Consider the following 7949-nt stretch of genomic DNA (forward strand, 5'->3'; position numbering starts at 1 on the left):
AACTGTGTCTTTGGCTTCTAGTTTCATACCATTGAGATTCTGCTGATTACATTCCAGTCGTAGTATTTAACATGTTCCTCTCCACTTCACGTCTCCCGTAAGTCAGGATTTCTAACCCCAACACTATGGACATGGTATGTGTCAGATAATTTTGCCCAGATAATCCTGGGCATTCTAGCATTTAGCAGGGTCCCTGGTCTCTACCCGCCAGATGTCAGCAGCATACACCCCCGAATTAGTGACAACTAAAAATGTCTCCAGACATTGCCAAATATCACCTTAAGGGGAAAACTGTCCATTCTCCCTGCCAAGAACCATTTTTGTGAATTATAACCTTGATCACGTCGAAATCTTTTTTGGAAAAGCTACTTAATAGACCGTGTTGTGTTTTTCTAGAATGAGGATTATAATGCAGAACGGCTCATCATTCAGGATGTCAGTAGCCATGTCTTTGCAGCATCCAGAGTCAGGTGTTCATTAGGGGTTAGGGAACAATGATATTCTAGCTGAATCATTTCTTCTTCACTTATTAGCTGGGATACTTCCATAGGAGAAAATTTTCTTCATATATTATTTGGCTACCCAAAACATATGATTCTTTCTCTTTTTCAATTTCCAAAATTAATTTTCCTTCTTTTAGTATCATAATAAATTCATGTTCCTTTGCATATTTGATGTGTTTCAATGCACTGCAATTTTTATTCTTAGTGAAATTAAAATTATTTCCTTCTACTGCTTGTGAGAGCCTCTCTGAATGGCTCCAGTGTCCTTTTGACCTAACTGTCATCTTGTGTATTTACCTCCCCTGCTCTGGAATCAATTATTTCTCTAAGAAGTCCTGGTTCCTTTTAAGAAGCCATATTCTACTAGTGAGGGTGATCATTGCTATTGGGTTGGTCATTGTTTTTAGGCTTTTTCAATGAAGAGAGCTAGATCATTTTTTTAAAGATTTTATTTATTTATTTGACACAGAGAGAGAGAGACAGCCAGTGAGAGAGGGAACACAAGCAGGGGGAGTAGGAGAGGAAGAAGCAGGCTCCCAGCGGAGGAGCCTGATGTGGGGCTTGATCCCAGGACCCCAGGATCACGCCCTGAGCCGAAGGCGATGCTTAACGACTGAGCCACCCGGGCGCCCCCATTTTTTTTTTTTTTAAGATAAAATACATCATGGAATACCTGGATGGCTCAGTCGATTAAGTGTCCAACTTTTGGTTTCAGCTCAGGTCATGATCTCAGGATCGTGAGATTGAGCCCTGCATTGGGCTCCTTGCTCCTTGCGGAGTCTCCTTAAGACTCTCTCCTTATCCCTCTGCCCCTTACCTCATTCCCACTCTCTATATAAATAAATAAGTAAATAAATAAATAAATAAATCTTTAAGATAAAAATAAATCAGGCATTCATATTCATTTTTGTGTCAATTAAAAAAAATATTAGCTCTTCATCCCCTTCTCCACCATGATGTCTGTGAACACATAATGCTTGAACTGTTGCAGTAACATCTTAACTGGTCCTCCTTCCTCTAGTCTCTGTGCTTAATATTCCAGATTGATTCCTAAGATCCTCTCCATGCTTCAACTTCTTAAATTCAGATTCCTCAACCTGACGTCCCAAAGTCCTCATAAATCTAGAGTTACTTACCTATACTATCTGTTCTCCATCTACTTTAACCAGTAGCCTCCCTTCGAGAATCATCTCTTCCTTATGTCTCAGATATACCTCTTTACTTGCACCTTCATCTTGGTGCTCACATTCCCCTCCAAAATTCTTCCTAATTTATTTTGGGGCTGTGAGTAGGTTTCTATGTTCTGCATATAACTCATATGAAGACCGATATAAATGAACAGAGAAGCCTGTAGTCATCAAAACTTACCAGAAATAATGTGACACCTATTTTTAAACATCACGGTATTTTACAATTAAAAGATCTAAGCAACTACCCATTTTAATCCCAACATTCTACCAGTGAGGCTATTAAAGTTCACAGAGATTGAGGCCCTTAATAAACATCATACAATGGGCACAGTCGGGGCTGGAATCCACATACCCCAGTCCAAGTATTCTCTTTTTGCTGCAGAAAGCTGACATAAATAGCTCTGTTATGTTGCCAAATTAAATGTTTCTAGAGTTATCTGAGGGAAGGAATGAGGGGTACTGCTGAGGATTTTGTGAAGCATTATTCAGGATAATACTGGGTATCTGAGCTCTTAGGGTCTACACACATATCTGGTGAGAGAAAAATGCCAGCTGAATGTAAGCTTTCTCTGAAAGTGTGAAAGAAAGTAGAAGTAGCTGGATAGACATTAGGATGAGAAAGAAGAATGGGTGGCGAAGTTGGTTGAGCATCTGACTCTTGCTTTTGGCTCAGGTTATGATCTCAGGAACGTGAGATCCAGCCTTGTCAGGCTCTGCACTCAGCAGGGAGTCTGCTTGGGATTCCCTCTCTCCTCTTCTGCCCCTCCCCTCGCTCTCATTCTCTCTCTCTTTCTCTCTCTCAAATAAATAAAGTCTTAAAAAAAAAAAGATGAGAGGGCGCCTGGGTAGCGCAGTCGTTAAAGCATCTGCCTTCGGCTCAGGGCGTGATCCCGGCGTTCCGGGATCGAGTCCCACATCGGGCTCCTCCGCTGGGAGCCTGCTTCTTCCTCTCTCACTCGCCTGCTATGTTCCCTCTCTCGCTAGCTGTCTCTCTGTCACATAAATAAATAAAATCTTTAAAAAAAAAAGATGAGAAAGAAGTGGAGATATTGAAGGTATGGGAAAGGATTTGAATCTCCAGATGCAAACCTCACCTGCTTTGCCATGTATCAATTGGGCATTGTCCTAGCCCAACTCAGAGACCGTAAAAGCCATATAATCTAAGACAACAGGGAAAAGCATTTAAGGCATACAAGTAAGATGCCATTCTAGAATTTTCTTTTGAAAGCAGCACACATTAAAAAAAATCAAAATACAAATGAGAGGAGCTATCTGCTCAAATAATCCACCCTAAGAAGTAGTTTTCAGATAGGCTGCTGATAGTAGCAGTGATTCCAAAACGTCATCAAGAATATAAAATTAGGGGCGCCTGGGTGGCACAGTGGTTAAGTGTCTGCCTTCGGCTCAGGGCGTGATCCCTGCGTTCTGGGATCGAGCCCCACGTCAGGCTCCTCCGCTATGAGCCTGCTTCTTCCTCTCCCACTCCCCCTGCTTGTGTTCCCTCTCTCGCTGGCTGTCTCTGTCTCTGTCGAATAAATAAATAAAATCTTTTAAAAAAAAGAATATAAAATTAAAGTTAAAATAAACTATAAAACAATTTAAGGCATCATAACATGCTGATGTCATAATAAGGTCTACAGTAAGTAGGGATATATGGGGACCTAAAACTGAGTGTATTTTAGTCAATTTTCAGGTAGAAAAGGATATATACATTTTCAAGCAGCATAATAAAATTGTTGTAAACATGAGCTAAGAAGTCAATGTGACCTGGGTTCAAGTGTAAATCAGTGATGTATTTTATGGGAAAAGGTGTTGTCTTCCCGAGACCCAGTTTTCTCCAGTGGAAATAATGAAAGTATTTACTTCATGGAGTGGTTGTGAAGATTTCCGTATTCATTTATTGAACAAATTATCTATTGAGCTGCCAGATTCTCTATGCCAGACCTTCTAATATAGCTGGTGTATGATCCATGGTAGCACGTAATCAGTATCACTTAATATTACCTTTATAGCTCCAAGGTATTCTCTATTAAGATCATTTTACTTTGCTCTTATGTTCTAGACAATAAGGTATGTTATGCTCTTATATTCCTTACTATAAGGTAACTTAGTTTCAAGATAGAATAACTATTGTAGTGCCTGGGTGGCTCAGTCAGTTGGGTGTCCAACTCCTGATTTCAGGGTTGTGAGTTCAAGCCCAGCATTGAGCTCTACACCAGGCACACAGCCTACTTAAAATAATAGTAATAATTTTTTTTCTAAGTTCCTGCAAGATAGAATAACTACTAAGTGAGAAGTTCATAGAGCAGCCAGTGTAAATGTCAGATCTACTACAAAGCACATAATTTCTCTGCACACATAAAGCATTGACATTCTGGCTTATTGGGTCTTCTCTGTGATTTTGGTTAGCATAAATCTGTTCCTCCAAGTCTGATGACCTCTAAATAAACTGGCGAAGTCATAGTAATGAAAACGGAAACAAAGTGAGGGCTTCAGAGGGGTGGGGGGTGGGGGACTGGGATAGGTCGGTGATGGGTATTAAGGAGGGCACGTACTGCATGGAGTTATACGCGACTGGGTGTTATACGTGAATAATGAATCATGGAACATTACATCAAAAACTAAGGATATACTGTATGGTGACTAACATAACATAATAAAAAACTATTATTAAAAAAAAAACAGAAAGCCAAAGTTTCTGCACAATTATGGAGCCAAGTTAGACCCAATCTTAGGAACCAGCTGGCCTCCATCTGATTATTTCATTTTAATAATTGTACATTTTACATTTCTTAATGAATTATCTCTCTCTGAATTTTAATCCTCTTGTGTAATTATTTCAAGGTGTATTTCCAAGACTGAAAAGCATCTGGAAACTTCTCTCTTCTTCCTCCATTCATTTGGTTTACCTGCTCATTCTTCCCAGCTTTTCATCTATCGTATCACCCGGCTGGCTCTCCAAACCAAGGCTCCTTAACTTAACTTGCCATATCTGTGAGCTCAGCCTTTAAGAGGAACATTGACACCCCACAAGTTCCAACAATCCACTGTTCTTTATTGAAGTGAACACAGTTCGTGGATTCCAGTAGATTCAGTAGCACCAGAGCACCTAACTTCCCATCACTATGTTGTTCAATTTGTGCCACTGTGGCAAGGTCAATCTCTATTAAGTACAGAGGTATGATACCAGAATATTTGTGGAGAATTGAGTGGCTCTGTTTCAAAATCCTTATCTCCTTATCTTTATATTAGATCAGCTTATGGAACACTGAAGATGCACATTGTATGTGTGCCTAAAAATATATAAGTATAAATATATAAATTTACAAATACATGCTATATATTTTATGTGTGTATATATATAATAGACTTTGTATAACATACATATACATATAAGATTGTACATATATTTATACACACATATACTACTTGGACTATGTGTGCACAGACACAGGCACACTTTCCCTTGAATAAATATTCTGCCAATTTTAATTATCTAAGCATTAATATACCCTTTCTAGTGACCTTAAGATTCTGTGTTTCACACCTTCATTTTTTTTTTTTTTAAGATTTTATTTATTTATTTGACAGAGAGAGAGACAGCCAGAGAGAGAGGGAACACAAGCAGGGGGAGTGGGAGAGGAAGAAGCAGGCTCCCAGTGGAGGAGCCTGATGCGGGGCTCGATTCCAGAACTCCGGGATCACACCCTGAGCCAAAGGCAGACTGAGCCACCCACGTGCCCCTACACCTTCGTTTTGAAGCATCTCATCACAAAATGTGGCTGCACTTATCAAACAGGCCAAAATGGATCTATTAGGTTAAATTTTTTAAATATCTTCTTGGTCTATGAAACCTGTACTGCGTGTAGAAAATATTTATATTTCTTTAATAAGCCTAAGGTACATACAATATATTATATTCATAGTCATTTAACAAATATTTATATTCAATAAATAATTACAGAGCTTAACGCTGCTCTAGGAACAGAAGACAAACCCCTTGCCCCCATAAAGCTTACATTTTAGTGGTAAAGTTTGGTAATAAATTATAAACAGATGTATATTATGGTATCAGGTAATAGTAATCACTGATAATAAGATAAAGCAGGTGGGGGAGTAGGAAGGACACAAGGCACTATGTTCAACAGAGCCAGCAGGAAGTCCCCTTTGGGAAGTGACACCTGAGCAGAGAATGGACCAAAATGAGAGCGATGCAATTTATTTGAGCATCTGGTCCAGTAGCTCTACACCATCGAGGATGGAAATAATAGCAAGTTAGCAAGATAGCCTGCCACAATGTCATCAAGGCTGGCAAGATAGGAAACTCCCAGGTCAGAGACAAAGGACTCCATTACTCACAGCACAACAGACCTCATGACCTCCACCTTGCCCTTGTTCCACAAGTCCCGGGATGATGTGAAAGCTGACCCAGGTAAACGTTGCACATACAATGGGTCTACACTATAGTGAGGAACCCCAAGCATAGGGAACCCCCAATCTTAGAAAGGGGGCTTCTAGGGAACCTATCCAATCTCTGCCACTGTCAAGAACAAACCTGCCGCATCTCCTGTAAAGAGATACTACCTCTGTTTTCTAAAGCAGAGGGTTTGGTTTGCTATGCAAGCTTCCTTGAAAAGAATCTGGAACAAAAATTGATCTGAGATGTGCAGACATATCCTGGAGAACAGTCTTCTCATGTCAACTTTTAACAAACATCAGAATCACCTGGAAGGCTTGTTCAAACACATATTGCTAGGGCTAACCCCCAGTGTTCCTGATTTAGTCTGTCTGAGGTGAGTCTCAGAATCTGCATTTCCAAAAGTTCCCAGGAAATAGTGATACTGCTGATCAGGAATCCATACTTTGAAAATCACCGTTTTAAGTCTATTGTTGTGTGGTTCTTGATTTGCATTCATTCTGCTCTGCTTGACAATCAGGAAATTACAATTCTAAATTGCTTCTGCCTCTTGGGATCTTTTATTTCATTAAACCTGGTAAGTAGCGTATCTCTTGTTAGAAACAATTCTCATATCTTATAACGTGGTTCAGCTTACTGACTTTTATACCTCCATTCCAGACAGGAAACAAAGGAGGGAGTTGAAATCATAGAGAAAAAAGATTCCTGCTTATAAAATTGCCTCAATAATCTTATAATCTTAATAGTAACCTTGTGCCTAGAGTTGATATTAACAACATTCCAGTTTTTATCTACGAGAGGCCTTGACCAAAGTGCAGATGTCGGCATTGTTTAAAGAGCACTGATGATTTTCCATCTACTATAACATACTCTTGGTTACTGCAGCTCTAAAAAAATTTTGAAGTCAAAATTGAGTTTAAATGACCTGAGAGTATTAGATATTTCAGATTACGCATGGGTCCATAAATCTATACCATTAACACATAAATATGCTTTACGGCTATATCAGAATTGTTGCAAACCCTGCAGTGTTCAGTGTTTTGTTTTTATAGCTCGAAAATGTAACTGTTTTATGGAATTAATTTCATAAGCGCACAGACATGCGGTTTATTCTTATGACAAAACCACTTACTGCTACTTAAAATATTTTCATATTCACAATCTATTTTAACAAAGAAATTTTGTAGGAACGATCCCATCACCCAAATTTGCCACTAGAACGTAGATTTAGAGATTGGTTTGTGATTTCTCTCTTAATCCAAGGCATTGTCTCTATTTAATCAATAGATGGCGCTTGTGCCCATTTTACATAGCACGTTAAGGCCCTGTACTAAAAATTGTGAAAACTTCTCTCTCTCTCTCTAAAAAAAAAAAAAAAAAGAAAAGAAAAAAAATAGGCATTAAGTCCTAGAGCAGTTCACAAACAGATGGTAGGGCAAACTCGCACTGTGCCAAACACTTTATATATGGCACCACAATTCCCACAAAAATACTACAAAATTGGTAATATACCAATTTCTCAAAGTAAGGGTACAGAGAATAAATTCTGTGTGCACATTCTCTGCAACTAGTGGAGGCAGGATTTGAATTCAGGTCAGCCTGACTCAAGTGTGTCAATTTCTCACACCAACATGTCAAGTCCTAATACACATAAATCCTTCACATGACGCTATGCTACAAAGTACATTTTTGCTTTTGTTACCACTCTTCCCTCTTTGTGTTAGGCAGCAGGTATGTGTAACAGTTTTTAACACTGCTTTGAATTTGTAAACTGTCGTTTCAGAGAACCCAGGGCTGCTTCTCATCCTATGTTCTCTGCTGCTATGGTTCAGGCAGATG

The sequence above is a fragment of the Ursus arctos genome, unplaced genomic scaffold, assembly GCF_023065955.2.
Source record: "Ursus arctos isolate Adak ecotype North America unplaced genomic scaffold, UrsArc2.0 scaffold_7, whole genome shotgun sequence".
Taxonomy (NCBI): Eukaryota; Metazoa; Chordata; class Mammalia; order Carnivora; family Ursidae; genus Ursus; species Ursus arctos.